Below are 24,015 nucleotides of genomic sequence, written 5' to 3'. Positions count from 1 at the left end.
TCTGATTGCTAGCTCCTCTCCAGGCTCCATTGGAGAAGCACCAGCAACAGTCTTATTCTTTTCCAATTAGCCCATGACTTCCTGGACCTCTTCACCTATCCCACTCCCCAGATCCCTTTTATGTTTTACCTTCCCCCACAGAATGTAAGCTCCCTGAGGACAGGAACTGCCTTTCCTTTTGCTTTTCTTAGTATTTCCAGCACGTAGCACAATACCTTGTACATAGCAAGTGTTTAATAAATGCTTTATCTATCTATCCATCTATCTACCTACCGTTCTATTTCTATCATCTATCTGTAATCTATCTCTATTATCTATCACCTGTCTGTCATCTATCATCTGTTTGTCATCTGTCATCTATCTCTATTTCTCTATCATCTGTTATCTCTGTATTAATCAACTATCATCTGTTTATCATCTGTCATTTATGTATCATCTATTCCCTACCTGTCATCTATTTATCTATCTTTTTATTTGTCTATCTATATCTATGAGCTATGAGAATTTGCTTGAATTTAAAAACCTATTCATGTATTAAAAGATGATGGCAGCTAGGTGGCACAGTGGTTAGAGTGGGCCTGTAGTCAGGAAGACTCATCTTCCTGAGTTCAAATCTGGCTTCAGACACTTACCAGCTGTGTGACGCTAGGCAAGTCACTTAACCCTGTTTGCCTCAGTTTCCTCATCTGTTAAAAAAAAAAAGGAGATGGAAAAGGAAATGGCAACGCACTCCAGTATCTTTGCCAGGAAAACCCCAGATGGAGTTGAGAAGAGTTGGACAGAACTAAACAACGTAAAAAATGATACTCCAAGGTACCCCCCGCCCCGGCCTCCCTTCCATCTTCCAGCTGCCCCTGTGTTTTGTACCCTGGGTGGCTGCTTGTCTTGCCTCCCTCTATTCATGGCCCTGATGGGGCATCTGACCTATTTTCATCTGGCCTCTGCCCAGCCCGCTGCTCCTTATTTGGTTACATGCTGAGTAAGTTGTGTCTGTCACAGGCAGTTCAAGGTGAAGGAGGCAATTTGCCCCGTTCCTTTCTTTTGGTTTCTACAGCTAATCTAACTCTGCTGTCTCGAACAGTAGCAGGTGGTATCCCTCTGCTCCAACTGCTGCCTAGAGAACAGAGCAGCTCCAGCCCTGACCTGCCTCAAAAGAACAAGAGGACAGGAGACTCACGATAGAATAAAAAGACTTGGTAAGTGGACGTTGGCATGATTAGCACCAAGCAGTTTTGTTTGCTTCCAGTCTTCTCCCCAATTACTCCCTTTCAAAAATTCTATAATCCAGACAAACTAGGGCACTTGCCATTCTTGTCCTGCCTTTGGCCACCTCTGGGTTTTTGGTCCATGCTGTCTTCCACATGTGGAATGAGCTCCCCTGCCCCCCCCTTTCCATCACCACTTATTGAGGTCCTTCCCTTTCCCAGCTCAGGTGCCATCTTCTCCAACACTTCCCTGATTCCCCTTCCTGCCCCCAAACTGGGATACCTCCAAAATCTTTGTTTATATCTCTGCTTTCTCAGTGTACAAGCCTTCATTCCTCAACCCTTCCCCCCTTCCTATTCAGTTATGAACTTTTGGGTCTTATGTAAGGTTTGTATTCCTTAAAAATTGTCATAGTGACTTGCACTGTTTTCTGAATGAATCAGTAAATGAATGAATGGATGAACAAATGAATCATCTCTAGCTGATTCATTATAATGGTCAAGTAGTTCAAGTCTGCCTTCAGACACTTACTAGCTGTGTGACCCTAGGTAAGTCACTTAACTTCTGTTTGCCTTAATTCACTGGAGAAGAAAATGGCAAACCATTCCAGTGTCTTTGCCAAGAAAATTCCATGGACAATATTGGCATGCTGTGGTCCACTGGGTCACGAAGAATCAGACACAACTGAAGGACTGAACAACAATAATGATATTACAAGTAATCCATTCAATCCAATAAGCATTTAAGCACCTACTATGTCAAGGTACTGTAATGAGTGATAGAAATACAAAAAAGGAAAAAAGTCTCTGCCCTCAAGGAGATTACATTCTATTAGGAGATTAAAAATCATGTAAACAGGTAAGTAAATAAGAGATCATTTGTATTTGTGATGTTTATGTAGCACCTAGTGATTATCCCTAACTTGCAGTATAAACCCCCCAGAAATTGGCCACCCAAGATTTAAGGTATTTTGTGGGGCTGCATCCCCTAAGACTGTAACTCAGGAGACCCTGTCACAAAGGTTTTTAATTAAATACGTAGTAAGAAAAGTAATAACAAAACATTTCCCATAAACCAGGGGCCTTCATTCCCACAAAGGCACATGTGGGGTAGGTCACATATGCAAGAAGCACATGGACCCAGGATATGCATGGAGGGCACATGTATTGGGGGGGGGGGGACACACCGCATACCTTTGATATTACAAGGCCGACGAAGTGTGAAAAGGGCAAAGGACCCAGGTTGAAATGTACCTCAGATATTTACTAGCTGCGTGACCCTGGGCAAGTCAATTATCTTCTCTGGACCCCCTATGTTTGGCATTTAAATCTTTTTATAATTTGGCTCTAGTTATCTTTCCAGACTGATTACTCCCCCTCCTGGAAGGAGGATACTCCAGCCAATAATTGTTCTGAACACCTGACCTTCCCATCTCCTCTCTGTCTCCCTTTAAGCAGGTTGGACCCTCTTGTCAATAATTCTTTCCCTGGGCACAAAGTCCTTTAGGGCTCAGCTCAAAGACCACTCTTCAAGAGGCTTTTCCTTATTCCCCCAATCACTGTGCATTTATTTCATGTATTTCATATATTTACTAATCTGTGAACATATTGTACCCTCTCCAGTAGAATGTAAGTTAATCAAGGGCAAGGACTGTCTTGTATTTGTATCCCCAGCATCTAGTTCAATGCCTGGCCCATAGTAGGTGCTTAATAAATGCTTATTGACTTACTGACTGACATCATCACTCTGTGGGACTGGTCTCAAACAGTAAGTAGGAAAGCAGGATAGACCCACACCAGGTAAGTGAACCATGCAGCATTATATAATGATAATCAGGTACTAATTTTGCAGTATGATACAGTATGAGATAACAAGTGCAAACCGAGTCAGAGCAAGGAGAGGACTGCATGGGGTGGAATACTAAGGAAGCTATTTATTCCCAAAGAAGCCTGGGCAGGTAGGATTGGGATGGAGGGAGGGGGGAGTTCCTGGAATCCATTCTAGAATGGAATTCCCAGTAGAAGCTTCTTTTTCCTTCAATTGCCCCTACCCAGGCTCAGGAAAATACTCTACTATCTTAATTATCCCTCCAAGGGGCCAGGTTCAGCCAGCACAGCTGTCGGAGCGCCCATATTAATACACCCCAAGAGAGGCAGCAAACATCTCTGAGGGTGAGAGGCAGGCTTTCTGTTCTGGTTCAGGCTAAACAACAACCCCAGTGGGAGAGGAGGAAATTTCCTACACACACACACACACACACACACACTGCCCCTCCCCAGTCTCTCTCTTTCTGTCTCCTCTTCTTTGTCTCTCTGCCTTCCTCTATTCTTCTGTTTCTCCCCTTCCTGACCTATGTCACATTATTTGACAAACAGTGAATTGCTTAGCACTAATTAGGTGTTCTAGATGGATCATTTGACATCACTAGGGAAAAAAAAGCCCAACTTCTACAACCCCTAATTTTATCCATTTCTCATTGTTTGGGGGACAGGGAGGAGACAATGGGTGAGAACATGGACCAATCTAACAGTCAACAAGTATTTCTCTTCTTCACCTATTCTTACTGGGCTCTGTGGGGAATACAAAGCAGCATCTCTGCCCTCAGGGAGCTGAGAATGTTTTTTTGCTGAGACAAGAATCCTCTGTTCATAGATACAGGCAAGGGCATATGTGTAGGGGGAAGGAATCTTAGAGGTGTTATGATCATACATTTGGAGTTGGAAGGGACCTCAGCTCGTTACAACCCCTTGATTTTATAGACAAGGAAATGGAACTTCAGAGAGCTTAAGTGACTTACCCGAAGATGCACAGTATTAGTATTATAGGATCATAGAGCTAGGGCTGAAAGGGACCTCAGGTAACATATGATGCCACCTCCTCATTTTACAGATGATGAAACTGAGGCCCAGAGTCATTAAGTGATGTGACCAAGGGCACCTAGCTAGTAAATGGCTAGGATTTGACCCAGGTCTTCTGACTTCAGAGTCATTCTCTCTACTACTACCACTACCACTACCACTACCACTACCACTACCACTACCACTACCACTACCACTACCACTACCATTACCACTACCACTACCACTACCATTACCACTACCACTACCACTGCTACTACTACTACTGCTACTACTACTACTACTACCACCACTACCACTATCACTACCACCACCGCCACCACCACCACTACTACTACTACTACTACTACTACTACTACTACTACTACTACTACTACTACTACTACTACTAGTACTACTACTACTACTGCTAGCTAACACTTATACAGCATCTACTATGTACCAGGCACTGTACTAAATGCTTTACAAATATTGTCACATTTGATCCTCACAACAACCCTGGGAAGTAGAGGCTATTATTACCCACATTTTATAGAGCAACTAAGGCAAACAGAGGTTAAGTGATTTGCCCAGGGTCACGTAGCTAGTGTATGAGATTGGATTTGAACTCAGGTTTTCCTGACTTCAGGCCCAGCATTCTATCTACTGCTCCACATAGCTGCCACTGCCCCTCATCTAGTTCAACTTTTTTTTCATAGATGAGGAAACCGAGGCCCAGAGAGATAAAGCTGAAGTGACTTGTCCAAGGTCACACTGGTAGTAAGTGCCAGAGCTGGGATTTGAACCCCAACCCTCTGACTCCAAATCCTGACCTCTTTCTACTATCCCAGGGTAATATCTTATCCTCAGCAATGGGTTGGGGGAAGTTGCTTTCACCTCAGTAGCTTTATCCTTTTCTCATTTTCTGATTCTATTAAGTTTTGAACCCCAAGAAATAGCTCCAGGGACAGAGATAGGGTGTGTGTGTGTGTGTGTGTGTGTGTGTGTGTGTGTGTGTGTGTGAGAGAGAGAGAGAGAGAGAGAGACAGAGACAGAGACAGAGACAGAGACAGAGACAGACAGAGACAGAGACAGAGAGATGGAGAGAAACGGAGAGACAGAGAGAGACAGAGACAGAGAGATGGAGGTAGAGAGGGAGAAAAAGTGTAAGAGATATATAGGGATAGAGACTGAAAGAGATATACAAATAGACAAACTAAATTATAGAAACCCAGAGGGGAGAGAGAGAGAGAGAGAGAGAGAGAGAGAGAGAGAGAGAGAGAGAGAGAGAGAGAGAGAGAGAGAGAGAGAGAGCGCAACAGAAAGAAAGTGAAAGCCTAAGAGACTAAGAAACATTGATTTGGAAACTGAGGGGGGAGAAATGTTCCTTTTAAAATTATTTGGGAGGGAAAGGAAGGGGCAGAGGGAGGCTCCACCAGACAAATCGATAGGAAACAAAAAATAGGCTGAGATAAGCACTCAGCTCTCCCCTCGCTGGAGCCCCTCGTCACTCAGGCATCTCTCTCGGCCCCTCTGGACTGCACACAGGGTGATGGATGAGCCCTTGTTGCTGAAAGGACTTTTAGTGCCTGGTGCTGTGACGTGGGTCAGATAAGAGCTGAATCCAGATTGGAATTGGTTATTTCCCACAGCAAAAGCTATTGATCCCAGAAGGAGTTCAAATCAGCAACAGGGGCTAGAAGCAGACCCCAGGAAGGGAGGGGGATGCAGACCAGCAGTTAGCTAGCAAGGCCATTCTCCTCTGTCAGGACTGCTCAGATCCAAGCACAGCTCTGAAATAGAGGACTCAATTCAATTTTAAAATATTTATTAAGCATCTTCTATGTATGAGGTACTGTGGACATGGGCGTAGTACACACTCTAGGGCTCACTCCCAACTCCCCTTGGACCAGCAGGTAGAATCTCCAGAGCTCAGATCCTACTTCTCCCTTAAGGATTCTAGAGGCTGAGGGCTTGGGGGGTTGGGGGTGGGGAAAGGGGTTGTCTAATACCATAGATCACAAGCCCCCATCTGATGTGTTCCTACCAATATCAATTAACCAGTTAATATATCCCTTAATTAATTAACATCATTTAGCTTTCCCAAAGGATGTCAAGAAAGTGTAGCAAGGACTAAATTACAACAACCTCACAAGGCCATAACTTGATCTGTTCCATCTCCAGATGCTCATCCACCTAAGATCAGGAAAGAACAAAACCCACCAGACACATAAGAAAGCAGCATCATACATTCACAGCCACGTGAGGCCAGGTATGGAGGTACAGCATCCACTGTGACAGCCATTGCTGTTACCACCATTACCTTGTCCTGCAGGGTGACTGCAGCAGTTCCCTCCAATGGCACAACCAGGGAAGAGTATGCACACTCAACTCTAGCTCGGCAGCCCTAAAACCTTTTCATCACTATATAGTGTACATAGTAGAGTATGTGGGGTGTTCAGGAGGTCCAGCACTGCTGGTGTGAGGGCTGCTCATCCCCCTTTGGTGTCCACCTGTTACCCAATTCTCACCTGTGGCTCCAAGAAGATGTAGTAGCCACATCCCACTAAATCATCTTGGCAGATGGGCTAAACCAGGTTGAGGGTAACTAACAGGTCTCAAACCCATTGGTGAGTTAGGGGGGTAGCTACCCCAAACATGTGAAGACTTCCCTCAGTGAAATGGGCAGATGAAAACAGTTTATTCCAATGGCCCAAAGGTGGCTGGGGCAGGCACTTTGGAGCACCTAGAGCTTGGTCAGGCATCAGAGATGCCAAGGTCATCCATTGCATCCCGGACCATCACAGGTCATCCTGACTTTTGTCCTGCCACTAGACTTTAGTGAAAAAATGATGAGAGATTTCTAACAATGTAAAGAGTGCACCCTCACTGTAACAAGAGTTCTAGTGAATGGCACAAAAGACCGCTGGGTCTGGATAGATAGCATATATTTAATGTATTTAATCACTCTATGTATTTATGTATTTATTTTTTGTCTTCCTCTTTAGAATGGAAGCTTCTTGTGAGTAGGAATTACACCATTCTTTGTACTTGTATCCCCAGTGCCCAGCACATAGTAGGTGCTTAATAACGTTTGTTGATTGATTGGCATTTCTTACCTTCCTGGCCCAGTGCTCCCACCTAGAAAATCTGCAAACTTTACTTCGTGACCCGTTTTGCAACATCACAAATTTAGGGCTGGAAAGGATTGTTTTGTGGTAGTCATTGTTCAGTCATTCAGTTGTGTCCAACTCTTTGGGCACACAGGCCCTTCTGTCCTCCACTATCTCTCAAAGACTACCCAAGCTCATGTTCATTGTTTCCATGACACCGTCTACCCATCTCATCCTCTGCTGTGCCCTTTCCTTTTGCCATTAATCTTTCCTAACATCAGAGTCTTTTCCAATGAGTCCTGTCTCCTCATTATACGGCCAAAGTAGGGACCACCTTATCTTATTTGCTCATTTTTGCAAATGAGGAAACCAAGACCCAGAGAGGTTAAGTAATTTAGCCAACATCACACAGTAAGGTAAGTAAATAGCAGAGGTAGGATTCAAACCCAGGTCCTCTGACACCATATGCAAGTCTTTCTTGTCCCTAGTTTCTCTCACAAATGCACAGTTAAGCTCCAGGAAGAAAAAGTTTATTTACAGCTCAAAGATAGGACTCGTAACAGAGCCAGTGAACAAGGCTCCTCCAGAGACCTGTATAACCACAGCCACTTATTAGCTAGGACTCCCAGCAGTAGTCCCCTCAGCATGGGGTACCTTCCATGGCCCCCATCAGACAGTCTCAGCTATTGCTCCAAGGCTCACTCCTCCTGTAACTTTGGAGAGCTCCCAGCAGGTGGCATCACTGGACCCTTCTTGGAACCTACAAGCTCTCTGTCCTAGGCAGAGTAGCCACTTTGGAGGTAGGATGGTAGGAAATGCAGTCCCCCTCTCTCTTTGCATTACCACTCAAATTCAGGGGCCTCCATTCTGAAGCCTTCTCATGCATCAGGGTTGCTGCAGCCATCTGGCCTTACCCAAAAGTTGGCCCACACTCGGACCCTCTCTCTTTTCCAAGTTTGTCTGACACCTGCTTGTTAAAGGGTAATTTCAAAATTGGATGATGAGAAAGAAAAAAACATTATATGCCCTGATACAGAAGCACGGGGCATTCTGCCTATCACAGATGGCAGCGTCGAAGCTGAGGACAACAAGCAACCCAGTTGGGCTGGCTGGAATGTAGAGTAAATGGAGGAGGATAACATGAAGCAGGGCTGGCAATGAAGTTCAGAGCTGGACTTTGGAGAGTCATAGATGCCAAACTAGGGAATTAGTGTTCTATCTCATGTGCAGTGGGGAGCTGCTGGTGTCTTTAGAGCAGGAGAATAACACACTGAGATCTGTGCTCTAGGAACATCGGCCATTACAGGACCTTTTGGCCACCTACAGTGTGGCTATAGAAGGGAGAGGGTAGAAGAAGGGAGATCAGTTAAGAGGCAGTTAGAGTAGTCCAGGTGAGAAGTAATTAGAGCTGAAACTTGAGCGTTGATAGTAATGGGTGGGGGCCGGGGAGGGACAGGTTCAAGATGTGTAGAAGTAGAAATAACAAGACTCAGCAACTGATTAGATGTGGGGGCAGAGAAACAGAGAAGGACAGAGACACAGAAACAGAAACACACAGAGACAGAGAAAGTCAAAGAGACGGAGACCCAGAGAGAGTCCATGATAACAAGTGTAGAGGAAGAACAATTTGAGGGGAATTGATGAATTCAGTTTTGGATGAGTTCAGTTTAAGCTGTTAATGGATCATGCAAGTAGAGATATCTAGCCCCTTTGAGGTGCCTTAAAGAGGGCATGAAGTTGAGAGAAGAAGCAATCAGAAGTAAAGTAAGGAGATCTGATTTTCAGTTTTTGTTCCACCACCTTCTCACATGCTGTGTGTTCCTAGGCAAGTTAGTTAACCTCTCTAAGCATTTGTTCCTTCGACTATTAATTGGGAATAATGAAATATGTCCTACCATCCTCACAGGGCTGTTGTAAGGTTCAAATGGGATAATGTATATGGAAATGTTATGATCTATAAAACACTATCCGACTGTTATATATTATTAAGAAGAATAGCTGCCATTAATAACATGCTTTAAGGTTTTCCAAGCAATATATATATATGTATATATATATATATGTGTGTGTGTGTATGTGTGTATATACACATACATGTACATACACATATATACATATATAGTTAGTTATGGTTATATAGTTATATGTAGTTATATAATAACAAATAGTAGATATTGGTGATATATTTATTGAATATTTATTTCTGATTATGTTTTTATTTAATATATAATCATTACAATATATTTAATATATGACATGTATATAAAATCTCATTTGACCCTTATAACAATCCTGTGGCCTAGGTGCTATTATTATCCCCCTTTTGCAGATGAGGAAATGGAGAGTGAGAGAGGTTAAAGTGATTCACACAGAGTCATATAGCTATGACTAGCTATATGAGTATCTGAGGCAGGCTTTTAACTCAGTACTTCCTAACTCCAAGTCCACTAGTCTACCAAGTTGCCTCAGTAATAATAGCATTAATGTTAACAATTACTAGTAATTATTATTGCTAATATTAATTGTATTACCATTATTGGACAAAATGTTACCCCAGTCCCACTATTATTTCCACTATTGTTTGTCCTGGCTTCTACCACGACCATCACCAAAGTAACCTTCTTTTCCAACATATAGAGTATGGAGAAAGAGAGAGAGAGAGAGAGAGAGAGAGAGAGAGAGAGAGAGAGAGAGAGAGAGAGAGAGAGAGAGAGAGAGAGAGAGAGAGAGAGAAATAAGAGGAGAAAATCAGGAAGGAGAAAAAGGAATGTAAGACAAGGAGAGAGGGTGATAGGGAAAAGAAAGAATTATGAAAGGAAAGGTAGACAGGAAAGAGGGAAAGGAAGGAAGAGGATGAGGAAGGAGGAGAAAAAGAGAAAAGGGAGGCAAGGGACAGGAACAAGAGAAAGAAGAAAGATTCAAGTAATGAGAAGGGATAGAGGAAGATATAAACAGATGAAATGAATGGGGGGGAACAAGTGAGGAAATCCATCTTCTTCATCATCTTCTACTTATGCAATAATCCAAAAACCATTAAATAAAAACAAACAACTGCAGGGCAGAAACTAGTTTTGGCCTAGGACTGTTTTCCTCTAAATTCCACCCAAAAAATGATGAGAACAAGATAATAATAATTATTATAATAACATGTTTACATAGCTCTTTTTCCTCACAACAATCCTGAGAGGTAAGTAATGTTAATGTTCTTATTTCCATTTTACAGGTGAGGAAACTGAGACCCTTGGATCATAGCTGTAAGAGACCTTAGAGTCTCCAACTCTCTCATCTTACAGAAGAGAAAACTGAGGCCCACACAGGTTGTGACTTTCCTATGACTACTCAGGCTAGTTAATATCTGAGTCAGGGATTAAACTAGCGTCTTCCTGACTCCAAGTCCAGTATACCAGGTCCTCCACTATTGTGACAAAAAGAGAGGAGAATCTGTGTGTGAGACATAAAGTGAGCCTGAGCCTGAGGCCAAGAGCAACACAGAGCTGCAGACTGAAAGAGGTGCCCGAGGGGGAACAAGGAGAGACAGAGGAAGAAAAGAGATGAAGAGGGAAAGGGAAAGTGAGGGAGCCATCTCAGATTTCTTCTCTACCTAGGAACACAGAGAGGTTCGTGATTGCATGTAGAAACATACTTGGCAAGACCATTAGACACTAAGCTTAAGTTAAAAAATATATACACACACATATGTGTATGTATATGTATGTATGTATACATATATACACACCATATGTGTGTGTATATATCTGTATCTATCTATATCTATATATTTATATCTATCTATACACATACACACACACACACACACACACACACACACATACATCCCTGTGCCATAAGGAACAGCCGCTGATCCAGCCACACCACTCCATGGGGTGAGTGATGATGGTGTTCTGATGGAAACCACAGGTTTCTGAGAGCCTGGAGTGAGTCAGGAGAGGTGACTGGGGCCTGTGTGGGATCTGCCCTAGAGCTCTCTTGCAGCGGGGCTGTGGGTAGGAAGGAAGCAGTGATGGATTTTCCCAGCAGTAGCAGCTCCAGGCCAGCAGCCCCCAGCTCTCTGAGAGCAGTACTGCGCTAGCCTGACCCCGATGAGCAGGACTGCGCACAGGGGAGCGTGTGGGTGGGATGATGGATGGCCTAGCGTGAGGCTGCCTGCGAGGGCCTCTCTGGCCTCCCAGCACAGTTTCCATCTTCTCTTTCTTCACGAGGCAAGATAAGGAGCTACGACAACTTAACAACCTCAGGAAGGAAAAAAATAGCGCCCAAGGAGCAAATGTGGACTAGATTAAATTAAAATTAAATTGAAATAAATTAAATTAAACTGGCAACTTTCCGGTGCTCATCTCTCAGGCCAAATGATTGTGCTTCAGTCCAATGTTACAGAGAAGAATGGGTGGCGGGGGTAATTAACATGTTTCATTAGCAGCCTATCACTTAAGCTGGCCTTTCTCATCCACTCCCAGAATAAGATTAAACACATACAGGGGCAGAGATCCCAAACCCTGGGGATTTAGATGCTTTGCTGCTTGAACTTGGTGTCTGTGGGCATCTCGTTTCCTAGCAAGAGGCAGTGGAGGGAGTGGAAGGACAGAGATATGAGTGTTAAGGATGGAGTTTACCAAAGCTTCCTCATCTGGATTTTTAAAGAATTCATTAAGCTCCAGATGCACTGGGAGATTGAGATCACAGGTCCTATCAAGGCTCCAGCTCCTACTCAGGAGGCTGGCCCCAGTCTTGGATACCGAGCCCTAAGCTGGAAGAAAGGGACTCCCTGGCCTGTGGTTGGTAGCAATAGAGCTCATACCCACCATTAGCTAATACTTACATCAGCCAGCATCATACAGAGGCAACATGGTGCAGTGGAAAGTGTACTGGATTTAGAGCCAAACACCTCTCTGCCTCTATGCCAGGTGAGAAGCTCATTAGCTATGTGACAGTGGGGATGTCACTTTATATCTCTGAGCTGCTATTTCCTCTTCTCTAAAATGGGGATAATACTCACCCTCTCTACCCCCTAGGGTTGTTCTAAGGGAATCATTTTGTAAACCTATATAGAGGTAAGATGGTTAATGTTCTTACCATCTTGAATTTCTCCTGTAGCTAGGGTGGGCACCTTAGCAATCTGGGGACTTCTCCAAACTAGAATAGTTTTTGCCCCCAAAGTTAGCTGTGCATCATTTTATCACAGATTTGAGTGGGCTTTCCAGGAATCCTGGATTGATGGCCAGGTGGTATTACTAATCCTACTGAACAGCCAGATTCAGGAGCTAGGCAAGCTCCATGCTTGCCTTGGTGATTATGTGCTCTGAGTAGGCATGCAGAAGCAATAAACTATGATTCTTAGAGGGACCTTCTATCTCTCTGGATGGCTGCCCTGTCTAGTAGTGAGTGTGGATTTACCCAATCAAATCAGCTCTGAGCTTCCACCTGCCAGCCTGGCCCTTTTCCTTCCTGAACTTGCTATTTTTCATTGAACCTTAGATATGTGGCCTTGGCATAAAGGAGTCAGCTCCCCACAGAAATGAGCAAGCATGTTTGAATAGCACAAATAGTGTTTTCATTTTTGCAAGACTAGGACCTGTGCAAGCCACTCTATGAAACGCGTATGGGGATGAGTCTATGGGGACCATCCAGCATGGGGGAAGGGAGAGAGGACATTATTCCCATTACAGAGACTCAATAAAGGTAATACACAATTCATAATAGGACACTTAGCTTATAGCTGTATGTCCACAGCTTCTTCTAGACCAGAGGATTCTTCTTAAAACAATTTTTATATAGCAAACTTGGCCTTTGAAAAATATTAACTGTATTTCTATATAATTGGTTTTCTTTGCAATCCTAGGTATTTTATGAATTTAAAAATAATATTCTGAGTAGTGGTCCATTGACTACATCAGACTGTCAAAGGGGTTCATGATGAAGACTCAGGAGCTTTGAACTCAGGTCATCACTGTTTCCCAAGGCACAGGACATGGACCCAAACAACTGGTGATGTTCTGTTCAGTGTCTTGTTGATGTCAGGGTCCTCCGGCTTCTTCTTCTTCTTCTTCTTGGCTAGGCAATGGGGTTAAGTGACTTGCCCAGGGTCACACAGCTAGTAAGTGTTATGTGTCTGAGGCTGGATTTGAACTCAGGTCCTCCTGAATCCAGGGCCGGTGCTTTATCCACTGTGACATCTAGCTGTCCCCCTCCAGTTGCTTCTTGAAGTGACTAACCCATTGATTGTGAGATGGGAGGCATGGATCAATGACAGGGCCCAGCAAGGAGAGCCTGATTTAGTCATTCTGCCTGAGCGTCCCTCACCTTGAGACTTTCAAGTTTCCATTCCCCAACAGAGGTATGTCTAATCTCCTTGGTCCCTTCAGGTTTATGTGGAGGGCTGACTCAGACCGAGGGCAGGCTGCATCCCACTAGAATCACAGGACAATAGAATAGTAGCGCCAGAAGGGACTTTAGAGATACTCTGGTTCAACTCTCCCAATTTATAGATGAGAAAACTGAGGCCCAAAGATGTGGTAACTCCCTCAGGGTCACATACCTAATTAGTGGCAGAGTTCAGATTAATAACAATAGCAGACATTTTTATGGTGCTTTAAGGATTATAAAGCGCTTTACATACAATATCACATTGGACTAAAACCCAGGTCTTTCAACTTCTAGGCTCAAACCTGTTAAGTCTCCATAGGTGAAGGAGGTTCAGCACCTTCCATTCCATTGCTATAAAATTGAAGTCATTGATTTCCAGTTCTAGGATGAGGAAATTCCCTCCACTAATGCAGGTAGACACTTTCTCTGCAATTTATAGTCTTAGAGCAGAGGTCCTTAACCTGGAATAGATTTTGAGTAGTCTATGAACTCAGATGGGAAAAAAATTACATCTTTGTTTTCACTAACCTCAGAAATGAGCATTTCCTTTAATTGTTTCAAACCAGGCTCCACCAGACTGCCCAAGGGGTCCATGATACAAACTAGGTGAAGAGCCCCTGTTTTAGAGAGTGGCCTGAGACACTAAGAGATGAAGTGACTTGTCCAGGGTCACACAACCAAGATGTGTCAGAGAGAGGGCTTGAACCTACAGTCCTGTTGTATGCAAGACCAGCTTTCTATCCACTAGGCCTCAGTGCTCCTCATAGGCTGCCTCACTGGTGACACAGTAAAAAAAAGTTAGTGTTAAAGCCCAAGTGTGGTAACCCAGGCAGATGTCCTCCCTTTCAGTACCCCACCCTTACCACTACTCCAGGGGAATGAGATAACCCCAGTCCACCTTTAGGAGCTGCAAGGAGGCTGATTAATTAATTAACCCTCATTGAGTGCTCAGGGAATAGGCTTTCTCATTATTATTTTTAATCAGACTTTGCAGTTTTATAGTCCCTATCACCCCAGGGCTACAAAACAGCTTTTAGTTAATTAAGCCTGCCAGTACTGGGCCTCATCCTGCCTCATCCCAGAGAGACCCGGGGGAGGGGTCTCTAGGCTGGAAAAGGACCCATGAGTCCTGACTGTGAAGCAGGGGCACTAGCTGAGGGCTGCCTTTAAGAGAGGTGCAAAGAAGGGGCCAGGAGCAAGCTGAAGAGAAAAGAAGGAAGTTGATTGGTCTTAGCTTCGTACTGCTGGAGCAGATTAGTATGGATAGAGTATTGGTAGTGGGGAGAGGCAGTTAACTAGTGAGTGGGAGTGGGTTAGGTCCGAAAATCTTCATTTCATCCTGGCCCTGGCCCAGGCCTAGGCCTCTGGGGGATCGGTTTACTTTTCTGTACAATGAAGAGCGTACAGTTAGCTAGAGAAGGAGGAAAGAGAGGTCCTGCTTTTCTTTAATACTGTGTGCCTCCTTTCCCACCCTGACCCCATCTTACCCCCACTTCTCAGCATGGTGTCCTAGGCGCTGGACCTAGAGTCAGGAAGACCTAGGTTCAAATTTCAGCTCAGATACGGATTGGCTCTGTGATATTGGGCATATTTCTCTGTGCCTCCCTCCCCCAGGGCCCTCTCTTCACAGTCCAGATCCTCCTCTTCACTACAGGGGCAGGAGGTAGCAACTCCCTCAGCAATTCAGCCAGGAAACAGGCAGCAGTGCCTAGGAGCCAGTAGCCTCTTGGCAAACAACTTCCTCCCCCTCTGACTCCTCTCCCCACTCCCTTCCCCAATCCCCACTCCTCCAAAACACACACACACACACACACAGGAGTTTTCATGTAATATGAGAGGGGTTGGACTTTACTGTGACCTCTAAGGATCTTTCCCAGCTCTGAATCTATGATCCTATGGGTACAATCCACTATCAGTCAATTAACAAGCACTTACCAATAGCTTCCTGTATACCAGGTACTGGGGATATGAAGAATGAAACAATTCCTATTCGAGAGTTTACTTTCCTCCATTTTGATATATCCCCTCTTCTTCCTCTCTCTATTTCTTTATCTCTCTTGCTCTTCTTCCTTCTCCTTTCCCTCAATCCCTCTCCCTTTCTTCCTCCCTCTCTCTAATTTTTCCCTCTACCCCTTCTTTTCCCTCTATTGCTCCATTTTCTCTTTCATTTTTGTTTCTCCCTTCCTTCTTTCCCTCTATTCTTCCCTCTCTTCCCTTCCCTCCCTCTTTACTCTTCCTTTCCCTCTATTCCTCCCTTTCTCTCTATCCTTTGCTCCTCTCCTTTTTCTTTCTCCCTTTCACACTCTTTTCTCTCCCTCTTTCTCCTTTCCCTCCTCTTCCCTCTCTCTCCCCTCCCCTCCTCTCCTTTTCTCTATCCCTCCTTCCCTCCCTTTCCCTCTCCTCCTTTCCCTCTATTCTTCCCTTTCTCTCTATCCTTCCCTCCTCTCCTTTTTTTCTCTCCCTTTCACACTCATTTCTCTCCCTCTTTCTCCTTTCTCTCCCTCCTCTCCCTCCTTTTCCCTCTCTCTCCCCTCCACTCCTTTTCTCTATCCCTCCTTCCCTCCCTTTCCCTCTCTTCCTTTCCCTCTATTCTTCCTCTCTATCTCTCTCTCACCCCCTTTTCCTCTATCCCTCCTCCAAAGCCCCAGATACCTGGGTCTGGAGAGAATTGTTTCTGGTCCTTTTTGTATTCCATTCAGGCTCCCCAGGGAGGAGGGGTGGTTATCCCAGCTGCCTCCTGGGCCTTCCACTGAGTTGCTCAGCAGTGACTCGCCCACACTGGTGCAGATGAGAAAGCTCAGAACAGATGAGGCACAGATGTCAGAAGCAGCTGGGGCACCGGGTCTGGGACCATCTACTGCTACCTCTCCACCCTCCCCCTCTCTCCACAGCCCAGATCCTCCTCTTCACCACAGGGGCAGGAGGTAGCAACTCCCTCAGCAATCCAGCCAGGAAACAGGCAGCAGTGCCTACGAGCCAGTAGCCTCTTGGCAAACAACTTCCTCCCCCTCTGACTCCTCTCCCCCCTCCCTTCCCCAATCCCCACTCCTCCAAAACACACACACACACACACACACACACACACACACACACACACACACACACAAAGAGGAGTTTTCATGATGCCCTAGACAAATTCTTCCCTTACTCTGACACCAAGGTAAGCATCTTGGTGTTTGAATGAGATTGAGAGTCAAAATAGCCTTAAATCATCTAGGTGAACTCCTCCCTCATTTAACAGGTGAGAAAAATGAGGCTTAGATTAAGTAATTTACTCAAGGTCACACGGGTGACCTTGACAGAGTCTTGATTTCAGGGCCTCAAATCCAAATATACTCTTTCCACCGTACCACATTACCTGCTCTCAGACTCCAGATTCATTTACAAATTGTGCTGTGTAAAGGATGATAACACGCCCCAAAATGACCTGAGCAAGGCCTTTCTCTGCTTAATAACAATATTTACAAAAGGCTGCCCTAAACTACTCTCCTCCTGCTCCAGGGTGTGTGTGTGTGTGTGTGTGTGTGTGTCTGTCTGTCTGTCTGTCTGTCTGTGTGTCTGTGTGTGTGTCTATGTCTGTGTGTCTGTGTCTGTGTCTGTGTGTGTATTTCTGCAATAAAACAAAACCAGGCCACTTCTCAGAAGAAACACCGCCTTCCACTTGTACAGATTGGTTTCTTCTCAGATTTCAGCTTCCCTAAGTACATCACGGCTCTGAGGACATCATGGCACCAATATCTTGGCAGGAATGCTAGATACCAGCAAGTAGGGAACAAATTTGTGGATGGACCCTTTGTCCTGAATGGTCAGATGCCCTTTAAGCCACTTTGATTTTGTCTGCTTCACTGAAGTAGTGGTTCTGATTTGTTGAAGTTTTTGTCCATGGTATTAATGGAGTCCATCCCCTAGTTTAGAAGGATCTCAGCAGAGAAGTATTCCTCTCAGGTCTCTGTGAGGGCTGCCAACAGAGAGCCCATCATCACCATGGAAATTCTACGGGCAAGAGCTTTGGCAATGTGGCCAAATTTTGGATGCCGCCGTGGGCAATGACTGGGACACCAAAGTGCCCATGCATATTCTGAGACTTTGTATACAGCTGTCACCTGGGGCCACCCACATGCCAGCACCTCCTGTGTAATGCAAATGGAGCCACTTCCCTTGACAACCCCTAGCGCACCCACTCCAGGATCAATGACGTTTTTTGCCTGTGTGGGTGTTACCACATTGCCACTGATAACCTGGAGGTTGTTATATTTCTCCTTGATTTACTTGATCATGTTAATTTGGAAAATGGAGTTTCCTTGGGAAGAGTCCAGAACAGCCACCTCGACACTGGCCTGGGCCAGCAAGTGAAGCCGATGTTAGTCGGCCTCCTGGGTGCCAATGGCTGCCTTGAACAAGAGCCGCTTCTCAGTGTCTTTGGATGCCCACGAAGCAGTCCCGAGTCTTTGCCAGGTCCCTGCAGGCAATGATGACCACTAGCTCCTCATCCACCTTCATAACGGGTAGCTTCCCTTTCTTACTCCTCTGTAGGATTTCATTGGCTTCCTCTAGTGTGATTCCTGCTGGAGCCACCACTAGATGCTCCTGCCTGGTCATGATCTCACTTGGGACACAGTCACACTTCTTCTTGACAAAGTCGATGTCATGAGAGGTGATGATGCCCACTAGGTGGCTGCCTGTCTTGTCATTGTCCGTAATTGGGATTCCACAGAAGCCATACCTGGCCTTGGCTTCAAGCATGCCTCTGACTTGATCTTTGGGGCTGAGGACCAGAGGGTCAATGATGATGCCCTGCTCATATTTCTTCATTTTGCACTTCATTGGCCTAGAATTCTGAGCCAATACCTCCTGTGAGCACCATCCCAGCTTTAGTGACTGTTTCCATTAGAGATGAAACAAGTGAGGTCTTCAGGGTTATCTTCTTGGTAAGTGCTGAGGTTAGGTTTACTTGCACTACTCTGAAGTCTATATAGCCAAGGAAAATGAGGAAGTCATTGTGTATGAGTCCATCCCTACAGTGCCCTGGTAAGAAGTGCTGCTGCTGATGATATAGTCTGCCATGTTGGGGGTAGGACTGGACAGGACCAGGAGAGGAGGGAGTCGGCTAGGCTGCCAGGAGGCCTGGGTTGAGCTTCATGGGGCATGATGCTTTTCCCGCAGAGGTGCAGGAGGCTCAGTGGAACCAATATAATCCTGACCCATGGCTCTGTGCCCCAATAAAGTGTCTTTTTAAACTTGCAGAGTAAAATTGATGACACATTACAGCAGAAACATATAAATGTGAATTATTATTACTATCAATTTCTACGGGCTGTATATCTTAATAAGGAGTCAAGTGCATGAAGAGTAATTCCTTTCAAAAAGTGTGGTATAGTGGAGAGAGCCTTGGTTTTGGAGGTAAGACACCTAGGTTCAATCTCCAGCTTTACTTCTAACCCTGTCTGACCTGGTACTCAGTTTTCTCAGCTTCAAAATATAGGAGTTGGATTTTATGATCTCTAAGGTCCCTTCCCGATTATATGTGACCTTGGATAAGTCTCATCTATCCCCACTGAACTTCAGTTTCTTTTCTTTTTGCTTTTTTTTTTTGGTGAGGCAGTTGGGGTTAAGTGACTTGCCCAGAGTCACACAGCTAGTTAAGTGTCAAGTGCCTGAGGCCAGATTTGAACTCAGGTCCTCTTGACTCCAAGGCCAGAGCTCTATCCACTGCACAACCTAGCCATCCCTGAACTTCAGTTTCTTTATGGCGGGGGATGGAGGGGAGGGGGAAGGGTAAGACTAGATGATCTCTAAGGTCCCTTCCAGATCCAAAGCATGTGCTTTACTGAGAATCCATCATGTAGAGAGTTTTAGGGTGTAGGGATATATAAAGGAATTAGAGAAAACAATCCCAGAAAAGACAAATGCAGATAAATACATGTGGACATAGGAAAAACATGGTCCTAAGAACATGGGTTCATACATTTAGAACTAGTAGGAACCTTAGAGGTTCTCCATCTAACCTTTCCATTTTACAGATGAGAAAACTGCCAGAGAAGTAATCAACTATAAACATACAAAATCAGAGTGTAGGAAAAAAGAGTTCTGGACTTGGGATCAGAGAAACTGGGTTCAGTGCCAAAGCACTGCTACTTCCCTGGGGTGTGTTGGTAAACATTTATCAAACAGGTCCCTGGAAAAAGAAAGAAAGTACATTTGACAACAAAATGTGCATTAATATTTTTCTATCACTTTTTCAAGTCTAGATAATCAACAAAACAATAAATCAAGCCCTGATTTGTAGCACATTATTTTCTGAAATATAAATGCTTATATTGAACATTTAACAATCAGCCCCTGCTGGTTTGAGCAGGCTCCAGCACCCTCCTGATAATACTAGGCAGTCTCTCTGGACCTCACTTCACTCACACTATTTCTCACTCGCTGATATACCACTATCTTTGTACCCCACCAAAGCACAGTGATCCTAACCCCTCTTCCATTTCTGGAACCTTATATGAAATCAGCTCTCATTTCCTGAAAAGTTAGGTCAATATACTCCTACTCACCAACTCTACTCATCAGCTCTAAGATGATCCTTCCTCTGTGTGTCACCTCTCTCTGTTAGAATGTAAGCTTCTGGTAACAAATGTCAAAGTCAATCAAAACAAATTCCTGCATTGACATATATGAAAAACTGTTTCCTTTTTCTTTTCTTTTTTATTTTGGTGGAGGAAAAAGGTGGGAAAGAAAAAAAAGACAGATTTTTCTTAATTGAAAAAAATTAAATTTTAACGATCAATAGTCAGTTACTCTTTAAAAAAAAAAGAGTGTAAAGAAAGTTGAGGAGAACGTGGAAGAACAACACAGTGTTCCTGAATGGTTCAAAAGAGAAATAAAAAATTGTGAGAGCAGAATTTGTGGCATATACTACTAGTAAAAATAAGGGGTAGAATGGGGGGGGGGAATCACCTCACCTGAGAAACAAAAAAGGGAACACTAGATTGGGAATGCAAATATACAGAAGTGAAGGACAATCTAGAAGAAGAGAAGCAAAAAACAACATGGAAAGAAAATATGTTCACTATGCAAACAAAACATACCAATCTCGAAGAGAGGATACACAAGAGATAAACTCAGGACTATAGGTGTCCCAGGAGAACAAGCCAGGATGAAAAACCTTAACATCACAGTGCAGGAAATAATAGAAAAGAACTGCCCAGAATTTCTGAACATAGAAAGTGAAATTCCAAAAGAATTCACAGATTACTTCCAGGAAAAAGCCCAAGGTTGCAAACTCCAAGATATATAGTAGTTAAATTTAGCAATTCACTTCAGAAACAAGTTCTGCAAGCTATCAAGAGAAAGACCTTCAAACACAAAGGAATGTAAAGTCAAATAACTCAAGACTGTTCTGCATCTACTAGGAAATATAGGAGGGACTAGAAACGTGTTTCAAAGAGCTGTGGAGTTCAGGGTGCAGCCTAGAGTGATCTGCCCTGAAAATCTGAACTTAACCTACAGGAAAAAGGATAGATGTCCAATAATAAAGAAGAGTTTGAAACATTTTTAGGAAGAAAAACAGAACTGAAGATATTATTCGTTTTCTGAATACCACAAACAACAGACACGTAGGAGGATTGAAATCAGCAGCCGAGGACAGAAACAACAGAGCCCTGACAGAGAAGTCAGGAAGAAACTTTCTTTCTAAATGTACACAAGTAGACAAGGGTGAAGGCTTAAGTCTGGTAGAAGTAACAGTGAAGAGGTGGGCATGGGCATTATTGACAGAACCCAACAATACCCTGCTTACCGGTGATGAATGTCTTTGTGGGACTAACTACGTTACATTACTGGGGATATAAAAGGGGGGAATGGAGCAGAGGTTTTGATAAAGGGGAATGTGTGACAAATCAAGGACAAACAATGAGGGGAAAGTGAGCTTTGTGGTCTCAGAAGAGCCTTTGCTGTTTTCTGGCACCGTATACTGGGATGCAGTATGGGTAAAGAGGAGGGGTGAAGGATTGAAAAGTGAAGGGAAAGGAAGTCTCAAGGCATTGTTTTGGTGGCAGGAAGGGGTTCCACAGGCAAATGCTCCCGTGGAAGAAGAGATATGGTTTGGGACCTTTACCGGGTGTGGCCTGAAAGACTGTGTGATTTTACCCTGGGAGTCGGGGAGTCTGAATTCCTAGAGCAACTAGCACCTTGGGGAGTAGGAGAGTATGGAGCCGGGAAGAAATTTACAGGAAAAAAGGGAGGGAGGAATAACCAAGGGAGGGCATAGATCAGTGGTGGGCTACATAATCTGGGCTGCGGTGGGGGAAGGACCCTAATATGGGAAAGTGTCCTTTTTGACACCTGAAATCGACGGAATTGTGCTGAAGTCAAGCACTATGGAAAAGGGGAATCTTGGGGGCAAGCTCTACTAGACAGGGGCAGGAACTGCCTAGAGGGGAGAGCTAGAATGGATATCCTGAAAGCTTTGATGGTAGGAGGAATACAGAGAAAAAAGAGACCAGATAATTTAAAAAGTGACGGATATTCCTTTTGAAAAGGGGTGCAAAAATGAAATTAAAAAAACAAACAAACTAATGAGTAGAACTAGTTGAAGGGAGGTAAAGGAAAGGAGAATCTACTTCACAAGAGGAAAAAAAGAGAGGAAAAATCATGTAACCAGATAAAAGCAGGAGAGACAGGAACTAATAAGCAAAACTCCAAAGGGTAAGGGGTAACAACTTAGACAGGAGCATCAGGGGTGAGAGGAAGACAGCCAGTGGGAATAAAGCTATCTTTAAAAAGATTATGGTAAAGTAACTGGAGGAACCAAGTTCTGTGTTTATAGCAGAAGAGGGAAAAAAATCTTAAGTCGAGGGAAAAAACAACATTAGAGATTTATAGAGGAAAATATAAACCTAATTCTCATAACTTTAAGTATGAATGGATTAAACAGTCTAATAAAATGAAAAAAGAGAGACAGAATGGATAAGAAAACAAAACCCTACAATCTGTTGTAAATGATAGACATTTTTTAAAAAGATGCACAATATTAAAAAAAAAAAGAATGTAAGCTTCTGGAGGGCAAGGATTGTCTTTGCTTTTATAACTGTATTCCAAGTGGTTAGCACAACACAGTAAGCACTTAATAAATGCTTATTCATTTCTTCATTCAATCATGAGAGGGTTAAACCCCATGGTCACTAACATCCCTTATAGCTCTAATATCCTCTGATCCCACGACTAATGAGGGAGTTTGATTCACTGATTTTCTTTGTCACAAGAGAAGCCTCATTGAGTAAGATGTGGGGAGGATGTTGTGTTTGGAAATGACTGATATAAAACAAAAAGCATCAATAAAACCTTTTTTTTAATGGAAAAAAAAAAAAAAGAAAAGTAGAGAGAATTTAGGAATCTGACCTGAAGATCAGGCACGTCAGGCCTTTTGCATTAGCCAAAATATCAATATTCAGAATAAAGGAAAGAATAAGTGAACAGGGTACACGTTGAAGATCCTGTATAATTTACTTAGACTTTGCTTTTTTCCCTAGGTCCATTTGCATGTCCAATCAGAGTGCACCACGAGAATGAAGAGGAGACTAGTTGGACCAACCTTCATTTAGTTCCAGTGAGGTATTACTGGCACAGTCTGCAAAAATTTTCTGGGTAGAGTGTCCATCAGGGATTTAACAAAAGTTAAAAGGAATTTTCAGACTTCAAGTCAGGTAATTATCTGGGAGAAAATCAGTCAAAAGAATAGGACTTAATTTTAGCCTAAAGGCTTCTAACTTTTGCTGGTTGCCTGACTGGTGGGGGGTGGGAGTGAAGGGTGGGGACTCACAGCCCTAGGCTATTCACTAAGGAAAAAAAAAATCAGCCTAAGCTCCTCAGGGAGAGTCTTTCTAACCACTGCATCCCAGGATACCGTGCCAGAGAACAGCAAATGGCCCTGAAGAGGCTAAATAGCTGAAGTCTAGCAGGAGCACTTGAGTGACCACAAGAGAAGCAGTGACATGATAGAGAAGAGAGATGTAAATCCCAGCAGAATTAGTGTACTGAATACAGATGCAATGTCTGATTCAAGGCCCAGCAAGAAAGCAGTGAGATGATATCCCCAAAGGATATGGACAGTTCTGCAGCCCCAGAAACATGTTTCTGGAGCTATGAAGTCTTCCAGCATATACTCCTTCACTCATGTTCCCTGGCCACATAAGCTGCGTCTGTATGGGCGCTCCATGTACATTTCCTGGTCACAAATGTTCCCTATGCGTATCTTCATACAATGGAAAAATGCTGACTCTAGAATCAGAGAATCCAAGCTTAAATTCAATTCTGTTACTAATTGTGACCTTAGGCAAATCATTTAAACTAGGGGCAGCTAAGTGGCTAAGTGGCAAAGTAGATAGAGCACCGGCTCTGGGTTCAGGAGGACCTGAGTTCAAATCTGGCCTCAGACACATAACACTTATTAGCTGTATGACCCTAGGCAAGTCACTTAACCC

At 43.9% G+C, this 24,015-nt stretch overlaps 1 pseudogene; it reads right to left on the bottom strand.

The window, feature by feature from the left end:
• Positions 1-17,175: 17,175 nt before the first annotated feature.
• Positions 17,176-24,015, bottom strand: part of LOC110219183 (inosine-5'-monophosphate dehydrogenase 2 pseudogene) — a 52,555-nt pseudogene continuing 45,715 nt past the window's right edge.

Source organism: Phascolarctos cinereus, unplaced genomic scaffold, assembly GCF_003287225.1.
Source record: "Phascolarctos cinereus isolate Bilbo 61053 unplaced genomic scaffold, phaCin_HiC Scaffold_1;HRSCAF=81, whole genome shotgun sequence".
NCBI lineage: Eukaryota > Metazoa > Chordata > Mammalia > Diprotodontia > Phascolarctidae > Phascolarctos > Phascolarctos cinereus.
Note: the sequence above shows the minus strand (reverse complement) of the source record. Positions and strands in the feature narration are given on the sequence as shown.